Source organism: Pseudochaenichthys georgianus, chromosome 21, assembly GCF_902827115.2.
Source record: "Pseudochaenichthys georgianus chromosome 21, fPseGeo1.2, whole genome shotgun sequence".
NCBI classification, from domain to species: domain Eukaryota; kingdom Metazoa; phylum Chordata; class Actinopteri; order Perciformes; family Channichthyidae; genus Pseudochaenichthys; species Pseudochaenichthys georgianus.
Genome location: NC_047523.1, coordinates 16,757,681 through 16,778,429, shown reverse-complemented (window position 1 = coordinate 16,778,429; position 20,749 = coordinate 16,757,681). Strand labels below are relative to the sequence as shown.

At 40.3% G+C, this 20,749-nt stretch overlaps 1 pseudogene; it reads left to right on the top strand.

The window, feature by feature from the left end:
* The first annotated feature begins 10,995 nt into the window (after positions 1 to 10,995).
* On the top strand, positions 10,996 to 20,587 carry LOC117466762 (UDP-glucuronosyltransferase-like; annotated as a pseudogene).
* The last annotated feature ends 162 nt before the right edge of the window (positions 20,588 to 20,749 follow it).

The window sequence follows — 20,749 nt, the reverse complement described above, 5'->3', positions numbered from 1 at the left end:
AACCGGAACGTCGGGAACCGGTACTTGGACTCGCAAAAAAACTAGCACTTACTTGTCTGTGGTTATTTAAACATTCCCTGATAAACGTTATTCAGCGTCAATAAATGAGTGCTAATCCCAGTGTGCTCAGTGTACAACATCACATGTCATTTCACCTTTGATTCACGGTTTGAAAACGTAGCATTTCGCCACATGCTAATGCTAACCGGAAGTGAATAATTTTCAGAATAAAAGTATTAAGTTAATAGTGTGAACTTCCGTTTTTTTCAGAATAAAACTGATTTAAAGGAGACCTATCATGCTATATTTAAATGATATAGTGTATGACCATACCTATATAAGGTATATTTATACATTTTATTTTTCAAAATACCAAACAGATCATTTTTTAGACATGCCTCGTTTCGCTCATTTTCGCTTTATTCCAAGCCCGTCTTTGAAAATTCTGAGCAGCAGCTGACCACGCCCCCCTGCAGAAGAGCAGGCATGAGCCGGCGAGAGTCACGTTACCATGCTTACTGTGATTATGAGTGTCGAATAAACATGTCATCTCAGAGCAATGCATGTGTTCAAGCATATTATCAATTTGATCCAGAAACTGACCCTGAAGCAGCGGAGGTTTTGGTGGAGGTGCAAAAATCTCGGTTGCAGCAGGACGTTTCTGAATGGTTAGCTGACAAGCTGTTGTCCCTATTTATTTTACTCTGTTACGATGCTTGCTCCTTATTCCGTTCATATTTTGGCTAATTAGCAAGAATGCAATGTGTACAGTTTGTAACGCAAAAACAGCGATATATATATATTAGGGGTGTAACGGTACACGTACCCGTACCGAAATTATTCGGTACGGGCCCTTCGGTTCGGTACACGTGTGTACCGAAGTGTACCGAACGAATATAACGTTAAACGTAAAAAATTGAGAACGTGAACAACTTCTTGGAAGTAATCTCAGGTGCTGCGTCGCAGCATTCAGAGTAATTTTCTCCCATTGTGTTCAACGCGTCATAGAGCGAGCAAGTCATTTCATTGGACGAGCTGGTCAGAGGGATGCGTTCAAATGCAGTCAGTAATTTGAGGAACTGTCGAAATGGCGAACGCAGATAAAGTTGAGCTCGAAAATCCTCCAGCATCATTGAAGTCTCCGGTTTGGGAACATTTTGGTTTCGCAGTTACGTACAAGGATGACGGACAAAGACAGGTGGACCGAACCAAAGCTGTTTGTCGGCATTGTTCAACTAACATTGGTTACGCGGCTGGCAATACATCAAACTTGCACACTCATTTGAAAAGGCATCACCCGAACGTGAATATCACCGGTACCAAAAGACTGAAGTGCAAACCCAACTCCCGCTAGCATTTAAGCCTCCACCACTCGCAAAAAGTTCAGACCGAGCCAAAGCTATTACAAACGGCAAATATCCTTATGTTGCCATGTTAGCAAAGCGCTACCTGGCTGTATCTGCTACCTCTGTCCCTAGCGAGAGGGTGTTCTCCACAGCAGGAGACATTGCTAGTGCCAGCATGTCTGCCCTTTCAGCAAGCAATGTGGACAAGTACATCTTTCTTTAGAAAAACATGAAAAGACAATGACAAGCAAGTCATAATGTCAAGCTGGCTGCTTAGGTACTAGTACAGTAAAGTTCAAATACAGATTATTTCAGTTCATCGAAAAGCTGCACCTTAATGTTTATTTTATTATATTTTATATTTATTTGAGTGAATATTCATAGTTTAATAATAATTAAAAACCCAAAACTAATAGTTTGTTTTGTGAGTACTACAGTAAAGTTCAAATACAGATTATTTCAGTTCATCGAAATGCTGCACCTTAATGTTTATTTTATTATATTTTGTATTGATTTGAGTGAATACATTATTCACAGTTTAATAATAATGAAAAAAAAATATGTTATGTTTTGTGATAATTTTTTCTGCTGTACCGAAAACGTACCGAACCGAACCGTGACCTAAAAACCGAGGTACTTACCGAACCGAAATGTTTGTGAACCGTTACACCCCTAATATATATATTTATAAAGGGAGACATTCATATTTTCAGCATATATACAATGGCCTCATTGCGTTTAATAGTTTACAGTCCTTTTCTTCCAACATCCTGCAACAACCGTTGGAAAGTTGAATAACTTAGGATGATAAAAAGTATAACTCCAACAACACCTCAGTTGTCAGCAATGTGTGTAGTTTCATGTGTTTTTAAAAGCTCAGTTATTGACTTCTTTGTGAAAATTGCGCCACGACGTCATTGTACTATTATATACTACACAGCAATGGCATAACACACCCATGTGTACGACAAAAAGGTCCACACACACAACCTTATGCTTTTGAAATCAGAATATTCTTTACCCATCCAAACATGAATAATCACGACACATTTTGATATCAACTTGGAACTTTATTGTCAAAATCAACGGTTAAAAAAACTAAATGTAGCCTACTTGTATTTTGTATAAATGACACTAAATATTTTTACAGAAGCTTTGTGAGCTGGTGCTGGGGCTTCCTTGGACGCAGGATCAGAGTGGTGATTCCGGCCTGCGTTGTCCTCAGGATACGCAGGGAGTTTCCTGATCCGTGAAATGTCGATGTTGGGTTCAGACAGCAGCCAAATTGAACCGTGTAGCATACCCGGCGATGACCTCCTCCCTGTCAGGTCGCTCATAATGGTGCAGGGTCCACAAAGACTTGGTCGAAGATGAGGTCCATCAAGTTGGCCACGTAGGGCTGTGCAATGGTAAAAAAAAGCACAACAAAAAATGTGGTTTAGATTAGTATATGCATGTAAAAAACTGAAACTTCTTAGCAAAACTCTCTATTTAGCAAAGCTCTTTGCTTAGCCTTTTCCAATCTGAGTTAGTTTTGAACCGTAACGTGCATGCTGTGTTTCTGACTCAATGCAGGTGATGTGTTGGAGAGGGGCTGAGCTCAGTAGACTGACTGTAATGAGTGCTAGCCACTAATTAGCCTGTTGCTAGAGGTAAGGCCTTGTCAACAACAACAGACCGACGGGGCTTTAGCTCAGTTTTACTCGTGGTGTGTGTCCCCCCTCGCATACATACAGTGTTGTATCCTAACACACCCCCATTTATATTCATGTGCGCAAACAAGTAAACACACAAAAGCGTTTACATATAACGCTGGAAAAAACGGCACTTGCCTACAGAAGATTACGTTTGTTATTATAACGTACTCAATATGATTGTAGAGGATACAAAATACTAATAAATAGGAGAATAAATACTTGTGTTATCGCCTAGGGCGTGGCTTTACAGCCTTCACACAGATCGCCATTACGGCAGTATGTCTGAACATGTTAGCAAATGCCTGATAATTCAAATGACAAAGCAAAGACTGCGGAGCGTACAAAATAAAATGCTACAAAAATATATAAACACCTAACCGATTACTATTTGGGTTTGAGGCGACATTGATGCGGCGAAGCTACATGCTACAAGCTAGAGATAGCTTTATCAGGAAAAACACCGCTAAATAAAAACTTACAGCTTCAAAATTGGATGTGTCCTCACTGGCCTGGTCCCGGGTTGGTTGGTATTGATCCCGGGTTTAGCATTAGTTTGGAGGCATATCCGTGTTGGACTTGAGAGAAGTTAATAAACATGTCCGTGGTAAAATGTTTGGAACACACAAACAGAAATCTTCCGTGGTCTTCTGGCACATGTCCCTTGTAAATGAAGTCTAGCCACAGATTCATTTCTTTTTCCACTGATGGCATTGCATGCAGTCCCCTGTCCCGAGTCTTGCAGCCAACAACAGCACAACGTTTAACTGGCTTAGACATCCTGGCAAGAGCAGGCAAAAACACAGATGTGACTGGGGTGTTGATTATTTAGCCTATATGCGAATGAGAGGTTTGGCAATGCACGTGGCCGTGGCTCATTCCCCTGATAGGTGGAGAGTTGACCAATAAGCGGAGCACTTCTTTGTGACGTAGAAAACTATTGGAATGTGGATCCGTTTTTTTCAGATCCGTTGCAGCCCCTTTTTTAGAGATTTGGCGAAGGAGGAAAATAGAGAGGGTTGTGTTTTCTGACACTTGGTGAGTTCCCTGGAACACCGGGGACACATATTCATGTATAAAAGACGTACAAAGGTGCATTTTGCATGATAGGTCCCCTTTAAATTAAATAGTGTATTTAATTCAAAATTACGCCATATCAACATTGATTTTAATTTCTAACAGTATGTATGTACATCACTATGTATGTAGTATGTACTGTATAACGTACACATGTAGAGTTGTATAAATGACATGGTGTACGGACAGTACAGTACACTCTGACTGTACAGTCACTACAGTGTAGCCTGTATAGTAGGTGTGTAACAGTGTAATGCGTATAGTCCACTCTACACTCTACCTTTCAGCAACATTTTAGGGATTTAGGCTCAGTCAGCTCAGGGACTCTTTGGTTACTTTAGTTTGGTAAATGAAATAAATGTTTGAACTTTGTAGTAGTTCACTGTAGTTGCTGTCATGAGTTATTTGTAGACTAAGTGGCAAAAAGTGTTTTTTTTTACATTTGTACTTTGTAGAGAAATGTAGACACAAGTTGGAAGGGAGCACAATAAACCTGATGAGTTTGAATTTGAGTTGATTATGAGTTTATTTTCAATTGATAATTAGCTGACGATAAGTTCACTTTAGTTACTCACACAACTTGACACAAGCCATGGGTTCAGGTCCGGACTTATAAGTCCGGACCTGAACCTGAACCACTGGACTTGAGTCCGGACCTGAACCTGAATGTGAGTCCAGGTACGCAGCACTAATAGGCGGTATTTCACCTAAAACAAAAAAAGCACGTGTGTTGCCCTGATATGTATGTAGAGTTCATGAACAGCGACAGCACAATCCAGGATAAGATAATCTGGTGGGTTGTTTGTCTGATACATCAATGAAAATCATGTTACTTAACTCCTTCAAGTCTTCTAATAATTATTGTTTTTTTTAATTATTTGAATAAGCTAATAACTCCATCAACCAGTGCTACTTTTATGAACTGCTAAGGCGAGACACGGCAGGCAAAAATGTAAAAGTTTTTCAAGTACTTGTCAATGTTGAGATGTTGTGCTATTTTGATTCCCGATCAGACACAACGTCACTGGGGAGACCATGCAGCCTGAAAATATGTTGTAGCATGATTTCAGCCGTTTCCTTGGCAGTAGGTAATTTGGTTAATGGAATAAGCCGGGCAGACTTGGAAAACTGGTCTATGACTGTGAGTATGACTGTGTTACCGTCTGAGGGTGGTAGTCCAGTGACAAAATCCAAGGAGATGTGGGACCAGGGACGATGAGGGATAGACAAGGGATGAAGAAGACCGGAGGGAGCTTGGTGTGAGGTCTTATTTTGGGAGCAGACTAGGCAAGCAGCAATGAATTCCTTGGTATCCTTCTCCATGGAAGACCACCAAAATCGCTGTTGAATCAGGGCTAGGGACCGTCTCACTCCTGAGTGACAAGCCAGGCTAGAGTTATGACCCCACTGGAGAACCTGGGTACGGAGAGTGGCAGGAACAAACAGACGGTTAACAGGACAGGCACTTGGGGCTGGGTGTTCAGCATGAGAGCGCTTGACCTTATCCTCCACCTCCCAGGTCACCAGACCAATGACACATGTAGAAGCAATGATATTCTCAGTATGAGATGGAGAGCTCTCTGGCTGGAACTGGCGAGACAGGGCGTCAGGTTTGATGTTCTTAGAACCAGGTCTGTATGAAAGAGAAAAATCAAAGCGTGTGAAAAACAGAGCCCACCTGGCTTGACGAGAGTTCAGCCGCTTAGCTGAACGGATGCACTCCAAATTGTTGTGGTCAGTCCAGACCACAAAAGGCTGCTCTGCTCCATCCAACCAGTGTCTCCATCCATTCTACTTTAGAACATTGTATAGCAATATAATTATATACGACAACAGCATATTTCATGCAGATCATGTATGTTTCAGATTGATTTGAAAGGACATACTAGCCTACTCTGCCTGAATGACTTGCAAAGACTGGTATAGTCCACTTAGGAGTGAGGGATACTCCCATTTGTGTGAGTATGTCTTTCTTTTTCACAGCAGTGATCCCAAGTGGACCTGTGTGCATCTTCTTTGGTTCAATTGCATGAGCACCTCTGGTCTCCTGCTTTCCAACTTGCAGCTTGGTCGGACAGCTCATATTTGAACTGAGTCCTTTTCGGATCCTCTTTTGTGTAGCACAGGCACAGCCATTTCATTTTCTGCCAACTAACTGTTTGTCCCTCTGTGTCTTTGGTTTTGTTTTGGACCGTGTGTTGTAGGGCTGTGCAATTAATCGTATTTTAATCTCGATTACGATTTTGGCTTGAAACGAGGTCCACAATTTCCCCGCAGCGAGGCCCCCCCCCCCGCCCCCCTGTTGACAGTTCACGAGTGTGCCCCCTCGACTTCATCCACCATATCACAGTCATCAATTAAGGACGCGCTTTACAGTGCCACGGCCTACTCAACCAGCTCGCAAGGACACAAAGATATAACACATGCCATCACATTCTACATAGCTAAAGACATGTGCCCAGCTAGCACGGTTAGCAACCAGGGGTTTAAGCAACTGGCTAGTGGCTAACAATATGGACAAGCGTTACGCCATGCCATCTCGGCATCATTTCACCAGATCTGCACTGCCTGCCCTATATGACAAATGCCGTGGGGAATTTAAAAAAGATGTGGCTTCAGCTGAATACTTTGCAGTTGAGTTATACTTAAAGTTCAGGGTAATCAACTGTTAAAAAGATACTGTTCAAATTATTATTATTTTTTTAATATGTTTTCAAAGTCAATGAATAATCGTATTTAATAATCGTGATATCAATATTGACCAAAATAATCGTGATTATGATTTTTGCCATAATCGAGCAGCGTGTTGTGAGAAGGACTTGAAATCCAGAAAGTCACTGTGCCCAAGCTCAATCACCTTCTATGGCATGTTCCTCCTTGCCATCCTCACAACAGTATAGTACCCCTCCGAACTGTACAAAGGCCCTTTTTTTCTGTCGGTCTCAATGGCTGCATGAATACGGTCACATTCCATCTTGCTGTGTCCAGACTCCATGAATGGAGATGGGCAAGTTGTTGACTGCATGGAGACACATGGCACTAAAACCAGCATTACTGCTCTGCCCACCACATGTGTCAGAGTACAGCACCACATGCTCAGTACCTGAAAGAGTTGACAGATACTGGAACATGCGTGCTGATCTCTGATGAGTTGAATTCTCTGTTGAAGATGGATCTGTAGAAACTAAGTTTCCTTTGTCATTCAGCATTGACTTTGAATCCTGGATTATTTCATTCTCTTCATCAAGCTCTTCTGCATCTTGAAATAAGCTTAGTAACACTCAGGGGCGGCGGGTGCTGTAGGCTAGGGAACGCTAAGCCTTCCCAAATATTTGTGTCACTGCATCCTGGTAAAATAAAAATATAATGTATAATGTTTGTGTCTTTGACATTAGCACTGCTATGCAGCCACCTGTGCCCTGTACTACGAAGCCAGTTCAAACCCTGGATATGTTTGAGTTATCTAAACTAACCCTAACAAACGAGATCTCGACGCTGGTTAATATCAAGTCAGTAAATCAAGTAGCCAGGGCTTCTCACCCGCTGAAAGTGCGTTCACGTGAAAGGGGTGGGGTTAGCAACATTTGACCAATCACAAACAGGGACAAGTGTACTGACAGCGCAGCGTCATACTTCATTAATGAAAAGTAAACTAATATTAGACAAATATGAACTTTAAAGTTCATATTTGTCTAATATTAGTCATCCATGACTTAAACATAATAATCCAGGATACAAGCCACCTGCAAGGTGAATACAGAACAACTGGTTAAAAAATAAATAAACTACCGAGTGTTTGAAAGCGTAACAGTTTTATGATATCACTGCCCCATCTAAGACACGAGTGGATCTGACTTTACTTACATTTGAGTTGAGTGTTTCGTCAACCTAATGTGTTGCTTAAAATAATACTTCTACATACAGTACAGAATGTGACACTGAGTGTTGCACAGCCAGATACGGCTCAGCTGACTCAGATAAGGAGATAATATGGCTATGATATTATATGATTGATGATCTGATTGAATGTGATATGAATGATAAGTGCGACACGTTGGCGTCTTCTCTGCATACAGCAGTTTAAACTGTATTTCCTTTATCCTGTAATATGACTTGATATATTTAAACTCCGCACACTGAGCTCTGATTGGTCAGCAGGCGGTGCTTTCACTGAGTTGAAAGCTTATTTTTTCAACTTAGCTTACATTTTCTATAGACGCCGGAGGCGGGCAGCGTCAGGTAAAAAAAGTGATTTAGCCTTCCCAAACCTGAGCCTCACGCGCCGCCTATGGTAACACTTCTTCAGCAGTGAAAAGCTTTCTTCTCATGGTTGACCTGGCTTGCTTACATATGGTGTCAGCCATTTTGACTCAAGTGCTATCCAAAGGCTTTACCCATAATACATTTCTCAGGGCCAAAAGGGCGTAAGTGCACTTACGTCCTTTTGGCCCCAAATAGTTCAGTGTGTTCTGTGTTAGGTCTTTTGGTTTTTGATGAATAACTCTGGATTGGTTTTGAATTCAGATGCACCCTTTTGGCAGTAGAAAGAGCTCATCGAGAGCTTTCATTTGATATATATAACTCATTTTTGACCAAAATGTCACTTACGCCCCTCTGGTGCTCACCCCTCGATATGTGCTTCCATTATTCATACTTCTGAAATATATCTGTATTAACTTTATATCATCATATGTCCGTGTTTATTGGGTATTTTTGCATGAAACAAAGACTGGCATATAGTTTCAAGCCAGTACTTTCGACAGAAATACACATATACATCCTGTTGAGCAGGATCTACAGTTTCCAGTATTTTCCGTTTCGTAAAATGATAAAATACGGCGAAGATATTAAAATATGTGCTTCCATTATTCATACTTCTGAAATATATCTGTATTAACTTTATATCACCGTATCTCCGTGTTTACTGGGTCTTTTTGCATGAAACAAAGACTGGGATATAGTTTCAAGCCAGTACTTTCGACAGAAACACACGGCAATGTTGTCCGGACTGTTGTTTTTATGCGGCACCGGCTTGAACAGGTCATGTGATCTGATCACGCCGGCGTGACGGTCGACTCCAAAGGGTTAATATTAAATACATATAAGTATTTTTACAACTTGTATTTAGAAATACTCTGTTGTAATTATTGATGCATACATGTGTTCATCCATTCAATGTGGCATCTGCTATAATGGGGTTAATGTATGATATTACTTAATAATACAATACATTATAATATATGATATGATAATTACATTTTAGTTTTATTCATTTCTTATTTCATAGTTTCTCATTATTATTATTTTTATCGCTCATCTTATTTTTGATTTTATTAATCTGTGTGAATCTGTGCTGTCCTGTTTTTCACTCTCACCCTGTTTCTGTTTGAACTACTGAATTTCCCCACGGGATTAATAAAGGTCCATCTTATTTTATCTTAATGTATAAGTTGATTTACTTCAATCTACTGTACAATATTACAATAAATATACTGCATAAAGCAAACTATATACTTTATTTGATCTAAAATATTGATGTTTCTACAACACCCATTGTGTATTTTGTGAATGAAGCGCCATCTCATGGTTAAATCCTGTAATTGAACAAATAGGGAAATTGGGCAACGCCCTCTAGCAATTTGGCAACACCCCCAGCCACTGGCATCCGCTGGGCTTTTGACTGGGACACACCCATTTGAGTCTGATCTGGAGTGCTACATCTGTACATACACCAAACCTTCCAGTTATATTCCTATCAATATTATGAAGGCTTTTACAGAAGGGTTTGTTCATATATCATTTATAGCCTGAATTATACAACATTGTATACCTAAAAACATGGCAAAAATTGATATTTTAGGGCTGTTGACAGTATTTTCTGATTTATGGAGTGATACAAAGAGATATCCAATATCCCTTCTGTAAAAGCGTTAGATACTAATATGACTACAAAATGAAACAAGAATGTTGAACCTGGCTTTATCCAAAGTTCAGATTTCGATTCCTGAAATGTGTTAAAATATGTGCATATTTAATGAGATAATGGATAATCTGCATATTTAAACATACTATTTCAGAAAACTTGTAATACAAAAAACAATTGCCTTATTGTAAGTAATTAACTGGAGAAATGTCTAGCTGATACCTCTAAGTTAAAAAAATTCCCCTATTCACCTGGGGTGTCTCGACAAAGTAAAGTAAAGCAAGTTGTAACCTTGGGTACAATTCCTAGAGGCGGGCATTGGTTTCCTATTCCACCTGGCTTTCCACGCCTTCTGTCTATTTACAATGGTTGTAGGTACACATGTGCGTGTGAATAGAGAGAGTGAAAAAAGAGTGAATATGCAACAGCCCGTTTAGCACGCATGTGTATTTTCTTTTCAGAGGGCGGAGAGAAGAACCAGCCTAAGTAAACAGAGGACACCAATCAGCAGGCAAACATGCAAAGCCACCGTGACTTGATGACCGTTAAAATCCAGAAAATAAGTGTAACAACCAAAACCTACAATTAGCGTAATATAATGTTGTGAACAAATGTTCTCCACATATTCCACTGGGAATCTCATCTTGCTCTGTTTTCCTGTGGTTACGCAATACCCTTCCTGCAAAATCACCTTGAACTTTGTGCAGAAACACACACACACACACACACACACACACACACACACACACACACACACACACACACACACACACACACACACACACACACACACACACACACACACACACACACACACACACACACACACACACACACACACACACACACACACACACACACACACACACACACACACACATATTCACTCCCACTTGCACACACATAAAGCTTCCTCCTAAACACAGCTACCACTAGCTCTTGCACAGAGCCATTTTGCACTAGAGAGAAGAAGCGATGAGCCGCGGGGTGTGGTTTCCTGCACTTGGGCTGCTGGCCTGGCTGTGCTGCCTCAGTCTGGGGCCCGTGGAGGGGGGGAAGGTGCTGGTTGTGCCTGTGGATGAGAGCCTCTCTCTCAGCATGAAAATACTGGTGAAGGAGCTCAGCGAGAGGGGACATGACATCTTGGCCCTGGTGCCAGAAACCAGCCTGTTGATCCATGGCTCAGAGAGCTTCGAGACAGAGGTCTACCCTGTCCCCTTTACTAAAGCAGAACTGGACGGAAAATTCAACGAGCTGAAGGATGGAGTGTTCCTCAAGCCGCCGAAGGTCACAGATTTGTTTATCAACTTGTAACGTTTGGTAAACTTCACGACAGTTCAGGTGACAGCCTGCGAGAGTTTGCTGAACAACCAGCCTCTAATGGGTCAACTGAGGGAAGGGGGCTTCGATGTTTTGCTAACAGACCCCTTCCTTCTCTGCGGCTCTGTCCCATATCTTTAACATCCCAACAGTTTATTTCCTGCGGGGACTTCCATGTGAAATGGATCTAAAAGCTAACCAGGTCCCCTCTCCTCGTTCCTACATTCCTGTGGCTTTCTCTGGTAACACGGATATCATGACATTCCCACAGAGAGTCAAAAACATGCTCATGTCTTTTCTGGAGTCCTACATGTGCAGAATTATCTATGCACACTTTGACGATCTGGCCCACAAGTACATAGGAGACGACATGACCTACAGTAAACTTCTCAGTAATGGTGCAATCTGGCTTCCAGATACGACTTTACTTTTGAGTGGCCCAGACCGCTCTTGCCGAACATGGTTTTTATTGGCGGTATCAATTGTGGAAAGACAAAGTCTCCTCTGCCTGCGGTGAGTATTCAAATAATGTATCTCCGTCAGTGGCGGTTCTAGACCAATTTGACTGGGGTTGCCACTGGGGGGCCAGTTATTTTCTGAGGGGGGCACAATAAATGCAGGACGAAAAAGAGAACTAGACAGTATGAAGTAATTGCGCATAAGAAAACAATGCAATACAGTTATTGGTATTTGTTTCAGTACACTTATTTATTTCAGATAGATCTTATAGTTATTACTGTTAGCTTCAGCTTAAGTTATAGGGCAATGTTTGCACTAACACCATATTTATATAAAAATAAAGGCAATGAACAGTTACATCTCTACTTTATATAAGGGTGTCTGCACAATCTCACATTACAGCAACAAAATCCTGCGGTTTTTGGCAAACCGAGTACCAGAAAATATACATTTAAAAAAAAAAACTTTTCATTGTTAGGGGGGCCACAGGGGGGTCAGAGGTCAGTGTTAGGGGGGCACTGCTCCCCCCCCTAGAACCGCCCCTGATCTCCGTGTAAACAAGCATCCGTCAAATCTGGAATCACTCCAGGCAAAATGCATACTGGTGTTGAGTCAGACTGAAGCAAAGCCCTTTAAAGTTGATTTAATTAAGTCTACACCATAAAATAGAAAAAAGACTTGCCAACAGTTTTATATACAAACAATTCATTAAAAAGGGGTCACTCATAGTGAAGAACCTACAAGTATTACCAAAGTGCTCTGTGCATGCCTAATCAGCAAATGGGTACTGTTTGCTAACATTTTAGCCAAAATAAGTAACTCGGGAAGCTTTTTAGATTAGAGAGTAGATTACGCTTTAAATCTGATTTGGATATCTGTGTCAATGATTTAAAGAAATACAAATATTTTCCTTTCTTCTTTTTTTATTTGCAGTTGGGTGTAACCATTCAGTAACCTTTGTGACTTACATTTCTATTGTTTTTTAAACTTATTTATTATATGTTAGAACAATTCAGGATATTTAACACTTGAGTAAAGACATGCACTAAGTATTTAAAAAATACATGGATTTCGGGGACTACAAGACCAACACACTCTCACTCCCTAAGCGTCCAATAACGACGTTTGGTCAGTGTCCGTGGCGTCCAATTGTGACGCTCCTAGGCTCCTTCAGCTTCATAAAGGGACGCAAATAGCTTTCAACTGATTGCAATGTATTCCCATCTGCGTCGGGATTTGACGCTCATGGAAGCACGGCATTCGTTTATGTCGGCTGCCCTTAAAGGTAATGTGAGCGTCCATTTCCAGGAGTAAAGGATGGCAGAAGACACTACACTACCCAGAATCCCCAGCTATCGTTTGGACTACACCATGTGCTCTGTTTGACAAACCCGTGATAGTCCTCAAGCTCTGTGATTGGAGAGTGTGCTCCGAGGGTTAAGCCAGCCTCGAACAGCACTTGAAATGGGATGGAACCACGGCAGACTGTCCAAAACTGGATTTGAACGGGTCCACCGCGTCCCCCCTCCCCCACCTCGTCCCCAGAACTACACATGCTGGCTATTCTGTTTCGCAACATGTTCTCTATGGCACGTCTCTACTGGGAGTTGTAGTTTTAAAAGACGTTTTCGTATTTCCCATAATAAGAAGTTGCCAGTATTAAACTGTGTACATCCCTGGAGGTTTAGGGGACAGGAAACACTCACATTTAAAACATATAATTAATAAATGGGTGAAAATTGCTTGTGCAATTTTTTAAATATATATACCCACATGCCAGCTAAGGTCAGACGAGCTTTATTTAACAGCTGGTCTTATGTGTGTGACCCCTGTGATAACATTACATTACATTAATTGATAAGCCTGAAACATGCACTTGTCAAGGTTCAGAGGCACATTTTGCAAATATGGCAGTAGCCATCGATCAGCTTAAGATAAGATATACTTTATTGATCCCAAGTTGGAACATTTGCGTTACATCAGCATGTGTAACAGTTAAATATGCAGTTGTGTTTATTTGAAAATCATTTAGTATAATCACACAAATTCTGTGTTTTATATTCAACAATTCTGTGTTCTTTATTTATTGATTGTTCAATACCTGACAAGGCCGGAGATGAAATATCTACATACATCTTATAAGAGTCTAATACATTATGTATAATATCAGTTAAAATAAGTGCTTCAACATAGTTAACATTGCTGGAGGTATGCACACATATTGATAGATGTCTCGTAATGCACTGTTGAGGAACCTGCGACCCAAGTTTTTCATTCAGTGCAGAACTACACCACAGTTGTGTAGGCCTATATGATATGTCAATCAACCTTAGAAAATCATGAAATCTTGAAAGGGATGTGCAAAATAGTCATTATATACAGTCTTTAATTAACTATTAGTAGAGAATAACGAGTAATGAATATACTTTATAGGGATCGTATTAATATCTAATAATAAAAATAATTAAATTCAATAACATGCTTTAACCACCAGGTGTCCCTTTATATCAGCTGTGCACCTTTATGGTGTAAATACAGCCTATCTACCAATTGGATCAAATATAAAAGTGAGCCGAATTAGTGTTGATACTGCAAGGAGACGTATTGTGTGAAAATAAATGTAAAATGTTGTTTAATGGCTGATATATTTATGATCCACGTCACGTTTCCAGTTCCTCATGTTTGTCTTCTCATCAGGGCTCTATAAATACAGAACTACGGCAGATATGTAATATGTAATGCAGCCGAACCGTGTATTACAATGCCGTTATGTGATGACTTTCAAAGAGAAAAGCAAGCACACCCGGAATAAAGTGTTATTATTTATTTTTTTAAATGTTTTCGGTTTGTTAATGACGATGTGCTGTGAGATGTGAGACTGGAATTGCACAGGGGGGAAATAACGTAGGCTATCTTTAGATGCGGATTTTGTTAAACTAATATGTTTAGGCTGTGGACCAACACTATACATTGACGGGGAAGGGGGTAGCAATAAAGATAACACCATTAAACAGTTACACAACATAACAGGAATAATATCGATAGCAGCGTCCCTAGCAACCACCTTGGTAACAATGAAAATGTCACGATTTCCTGAAGTAATCTTCGTAATAACTAGCAAACTAAAGATCATGTACATCCACTGCACACATAATCTGAAATAACAACTCATATTTCTCGCATCAAATGACATCAACACGCATTTTAATGGCCAAACTAACTTTAAAATAGTCATTTTCTACCAAGAATAAAACGAATTTCGGCCATGTTTTCTTTTTCTGCAGGGAGAAATTTGAAGATCATGTGACATAGACGCTGGGGATTCTGGGTAGTGTAGTGTCTTCTGCCATCCTTTACTCAGAAAAAATATTTGTTTCTCCGAATCGAAGGGGAAAAATACAAAAGCATTGCACACAATTTAAACCAATCAATGTTGTGTAATTAACAAGGATAATCTGGTGTTTTTTAGTCGATGAGTAGTGTAGATATCACTGTAAAATCAATCGACAGTAAGAGGAATACTTACTTCCGGGTGTACAATTCGCCGTTATCCAATGGGAATGGACGCTCACATTGCCTTTAAGGGCAGCCGGCATAAACGAATGCCGTGCTTCCATGAGCGTCAAATCCCGACGCAGATGGGAATACATTGCAATCAGTTGAAAGCTATTTGCGTCCCTTTATGACGCTGAAGGAGCCTAGGAGCGTCACAATTGGATGCCACGGACACTGACCAAACGTCGCTATTGGACGCTTAGGGAGTGAGAGTGTGTTACTTTGACCTTTGATCTGAATCTGGAGATAAATATGTTCCAGTAGCAAAACACAAGTACTGAAGAGATTGCTAAAATGGTTGTGTCTGTTAATCAGGATTAACTAACAATGCACTCACAGCATTGTGAAATAACAGGTTTTTCTGCAGTGTGTGAGATTTGAACAAGTGGATTTGAGGAATATGACCACGCAAATTGTAATGACTGCACTCAACAATAACAAGTTTGTGAACTTTGGTCATTGTCCATTTGACCATCCATGCACCCTATACCCTGTTGTATCTTTCAAACTATTTGTTGTGTCTTTTTAACCTTCCTGCAGGACTTGCAGGAGTTTGTGGATGGATCAGGAGATGACGTATTTATGGTGTCCAATATGCCAACGGAGAAGGCGAAACAGTTTGTTGATGCATTCAGGCAAATTCCTCAAAGGGTGAAAAAACCAAATAAATCACTTTATTAAGATGAAATGAAAGACTGCTATTTAAATAAAACACACATTCCTAACTACACAATCACTGCTTGAATTTACATTTAAATTCACATACAGTGGAGGAAATAAATATTTGATCCCTTGCCGATTGTGTAAGTTCACACACTTACAAAGAAATGAACAGTCTTTCATTTTAATAATGGTAGGTTTATTTTAACAGTGAGAGTAACAATATGAAAAAGAAAATCCAGAAATTGTATAATATAAATATAAAAGATAAAAATTGATTTGCATTTAACTGTGGGAAATAAGTATTTGATCTCCTTGCAACCAACAAATATTCTGGCTCCAACAGACCGGTTACATAAGTCTCATAATATCAACTTTCTTACCTGTATAAAAGACACCTGCCCACAGAATCAATAAATCAGATTTCAACCTTTCCACCATGGCCAAGACCAAAAAGCTGTCTATCATGGAGGTGGAAACATTATGCTTTGTGGGTGTTTCTCTGCTAAGGGGACAGGACGACTTCCCTGTATCGAGGAGAGGATGTACGGGGCCAAGTACCGTGAACATCTTGGCTGTTAGCCTCCTTCCCTCAGCCAGGACACTGAAAATGGGTCATGGATGGGTCTTCCAGCCGGACAATAAACATTAACATACGGCCAAGGCAACAAAGGAGTGGCTAAAGAAGAAGCGCATTTATGTGATGGGGAGGAGCCGGTCTCTGGACATTAATTCCATAGAAAATCTGTGGAGGGAACTGAAGCTTCCAGAGGCCAAGCATCAGCCTCAAAACCTTAAGGATTTGGAGAGGATCTTCAGAGAGGAGCGGACCAAAATCCTTCCTGAGATGTGCACAAACCTGGAGACCAACTACAAGAAGCGTCTGACCTCTGTGTGTCCAACAAGGGTTTCTCCACCAAGTACTAAGACATGTTATGCAAATCAAATACTTATTTCCCACAGTTAAATGCAAATCAATTTTTATCTTTTATGAAATGTCAATTTCTGGATTTTCTTTTTGATATTCTTACTCTCACTGTTAAAATAAACCTACCATTAATTAAGTGAGCACCCATACAAAATCTGCAAGGGATCAAATACTTATTTCCTCCACTATTATGTTCAAGCCTTTATCAGTTTGACGCATAGCACTTTGTTCCTTGCCTTGCATTGTTGTTAACATGGCAAACTTTACTGCATTACGTTCACAGTTTAAATGTGTTAACATTCATTAAAATAAAGAGGTATTGTTTGTATTTCAGGTTGTGTGAAGAGATACACTGGAGACCTACCTAAAGATTTAGTCTTTAGACCTAGAGACTCATTAAGTGGTTACCTCAGAATGATCTCCGAGGTGTGTTTTAGTTCAAGATTTGCTACCAATCAAATTGTTTTGTGGTGGCCTAGGACTTTAAGTGTTTTTTTTCTGCTTCCCAGCCCATCCCAAAGTGAGAGCCTTCATGACACATGGAGGTTCCAACAGTATCTATGAGGGTATCTGCCATGCTGTACCCATGTTGATGTTTCCACTGTTTGGAGATCAGGGGGACAACGTGCACCGCATGGTGGCCCGCGGTGTCGCAGTTAAACTTGGAATTTACGATGTGACGACTGAAAGCCTATTAGCTGGACTAAATACAATCATCCATGACAAAAGGTAAGTGTCAAATTAAACTTTATTGAATAATAAATTCACTATTGACAAAAAAAGATTAAAACGTGCACTGCAAAATGTTCTCGAAAACAAACAAAAATGTGGTGCACCTGCACCAGATATATAAAACAAGGATAAATGCACTGAAAAAACTATAAAACACACTACAAGATGACTACAACTCCACAGTTAACTATCATTGCAAATGCAGCTTCAGAAATACCTCTTGCACACCATCTGCAATATCTTTGGACTGATTTGCATCTTGTTTTATAGATGTATATTGCAAAAAATTATTATAATCACTTTTCTGTGGATGACATTGAAATGCTGCTTGTTCTGCACCTGCAAGTGTTGCGGAAGGAGGACTCCAAAGAAAAAGAAAGAGTAGTGTTTATAACAGTCACTAAGTTTTATAAGCTCTGCAATGAAGTTGATAACGCATGTTGAATCCATCCATTGGACTTCAATTATTTGTAATAATGGTGTGTGTGTGTGTGTGTGTGTGTGTGTGTGTGTGTGTGTGTGTGTGTGTGTGTGTGTGTGTGTGTGTCAATAATGTGTCTTGGAAATATTATATAATAATACACTATACTTCAATAAAATCAGATGAAATCTGTTCAAGTGCCATTACTACATTGTCTGTAATCCATGTGAAACATGCTACTTGCTGTGATTGATTTAAGTTAAGCCATGCTCTGAAAAGCCAACATAAGAACAAATAAAAAAAAGGTTTTTAAACTTGTTTGAATTTATTTGTAACACACTACAAAAGACATTGTTGTATCTTGTTTAGAAACGTCCTTACATTCAGGTTTCTCCACAGGATTCCTTTTTCTGCAGTACTGTTGTTGTAGGGGAAATTAATTGTCCTTCCTTTAATTGTGGCTATGGGTTGACTGTAATTATGTGCAGACAGTAGCAACGTTTTATTCTTACACTGTCTAGCTGAGTTAGTAAGCTAACATGTGCAGTATAACTAACTTTTGAAGTATAATTCATTTAAACAGCATACATAATATGTCTACCCTCACATGTATTTCTCAGTAAGTAAATGTCTTCATCATCACAATAAAAGTCAAGCCTATTGTACTTTTTGACCAGGCGTCATGAAACCTAGTTTAAAAACACCTTATCCCTTCTTCAAAAATAAAACATTCAATGACGTCAGATCAAGTAAGGATGTTTTCGAGATAGAAACCATTAGCTCTGTTTAAAATGGATAAATGGCTTTTTTCTTGCGTTAGCACTCTTGTCTTTTTCAGTGTGTGTTTTATTCTAATGTTTCGAGGACATGTTGCTTGTATTACTGTATATTATTATATAATATTTGTCTCTTTTTAAATGGGAAATCTGTTTTATAGAAGCGTTTAGGCGTGGAAGCCCATTTGTATTGTTACGTTCCCTGGTAGATCTAGGGGTACCAAGGGAAGTAGCGACACACAAGATAGCCGGACGAGAGAAAAAGGAGAGGAAACTCAATGCTGAAGGAGTTTAAGTGAGGTTTTAATTAGAAAATAAGTAAGGCGGCTCACCAGCCAAATTACAGAACAAGACTACAATAAACATCACACAACTATGCTGAGTCTCACACAGAGACATGCTGCACACATGCAGCCAGACGAGAAGGAGAGAAAGAAGGGGCCTCACTGCCGTCCTCCTCCGGTCCTATATGGAAGCCCTGATTGTTAATTAGGAGCACCTGGGGAGAGGCTGCACCTGGGGACAATCAGAGGGAGAGAGAGGAAAACACACACACACGACCACACGCACACTACGGCACGTAACACTTCCCCCCATAAAACACACCTTATACTGCTCACCAGCAGCCAACACCGGAGCAACACATGGAACACACACAACACACACACCACTCACTGAACACAGATCCACATCGCTCTGAGCCAGGTCCACACCCACCGCTTCAGAGACGGAAACACCCACACTACTGTCACAGACGGATGCAGAACTTAACTGCAACTCACCACTCTGTCGCATCGCAACCGGGTGCCGGTCTTTTGGCTTTTCCAGAGCAGCTGCCACCTGCTCCTTCCGAGCTACACACTCTGCCTCTAGATGACCAGGATCAAGACAAAAGAAACACAATCTCTTTTTCTTGGGTCCTGGAAGAGAGACAGAATGAGCATGTGTGGCACGCCTGTTACGAGCTTTCCGGAAACCAAAACGATGAGGAGAATCGCTCTGAGCCAAAACACCACTGTGTGATAGCTCAAGCCCTTCCTCATCCGCCATAGTGGTGGCCTGCTTCCTCTTCCAAGCTGCACAGTCTGCTATCATATGACCTGGGTCAAGACAAAAGTAACACGCTCTGTCTATCCTGGGACCTCACATATCTCTTAATAATTACTATTGTTTATCTGCAATATCTTTGGACTGTTTTCCATCTTATTTTATAGATTTATATTGCAAACAGGGTCAATGAAGATAGTTGTATTGTAGTTTGTGAGAATACATGATAGGACTTCTGATACAACTGGGGATTATCATATTAACCTTGTTTTAAAAAATATTACTTCCCCCCAGTTACAAGGAGAACATAGTGAGGCTGTCTGAGATACATCTGGACCGTCCAGTCCCGCCTCTGGACCTGGCTGTTTTCTGGACTGAGTTTGTCATTAGGCACAAAGGAGCCGAACACCTCTGGGTCGCTGCACACGACTTAAACTGGATTCAGTACCATAGCCTGGATGTCATTGGCATTTTAATCTTAATTATAATCACTTTTCTGTGGATGACATTGAAATGCTGTTTGTTCTGCACCCGCAAGTGTTGCGGAAGGAGGACTCCAAAGAAAAAGAAAGAGTAGTGTTTATAACAGTCACTAAGTTTTATAAGCTCTGTAATGAAGACGATAATATATGTTGAAACACTGCAATGACTTTTAATACTGGTGTGTGCGAGCTTGAGTTGTTGTGTGTGTGTCAATAATGTGTCTGTTTGTACACTATACTTAAAATAAAAGATGTCCAAGTGCCTTTACTACGTTGTCTGTAATCCATGTGAAACATGCTACTTGCTGTGATTGATTTTAAGCCATGTT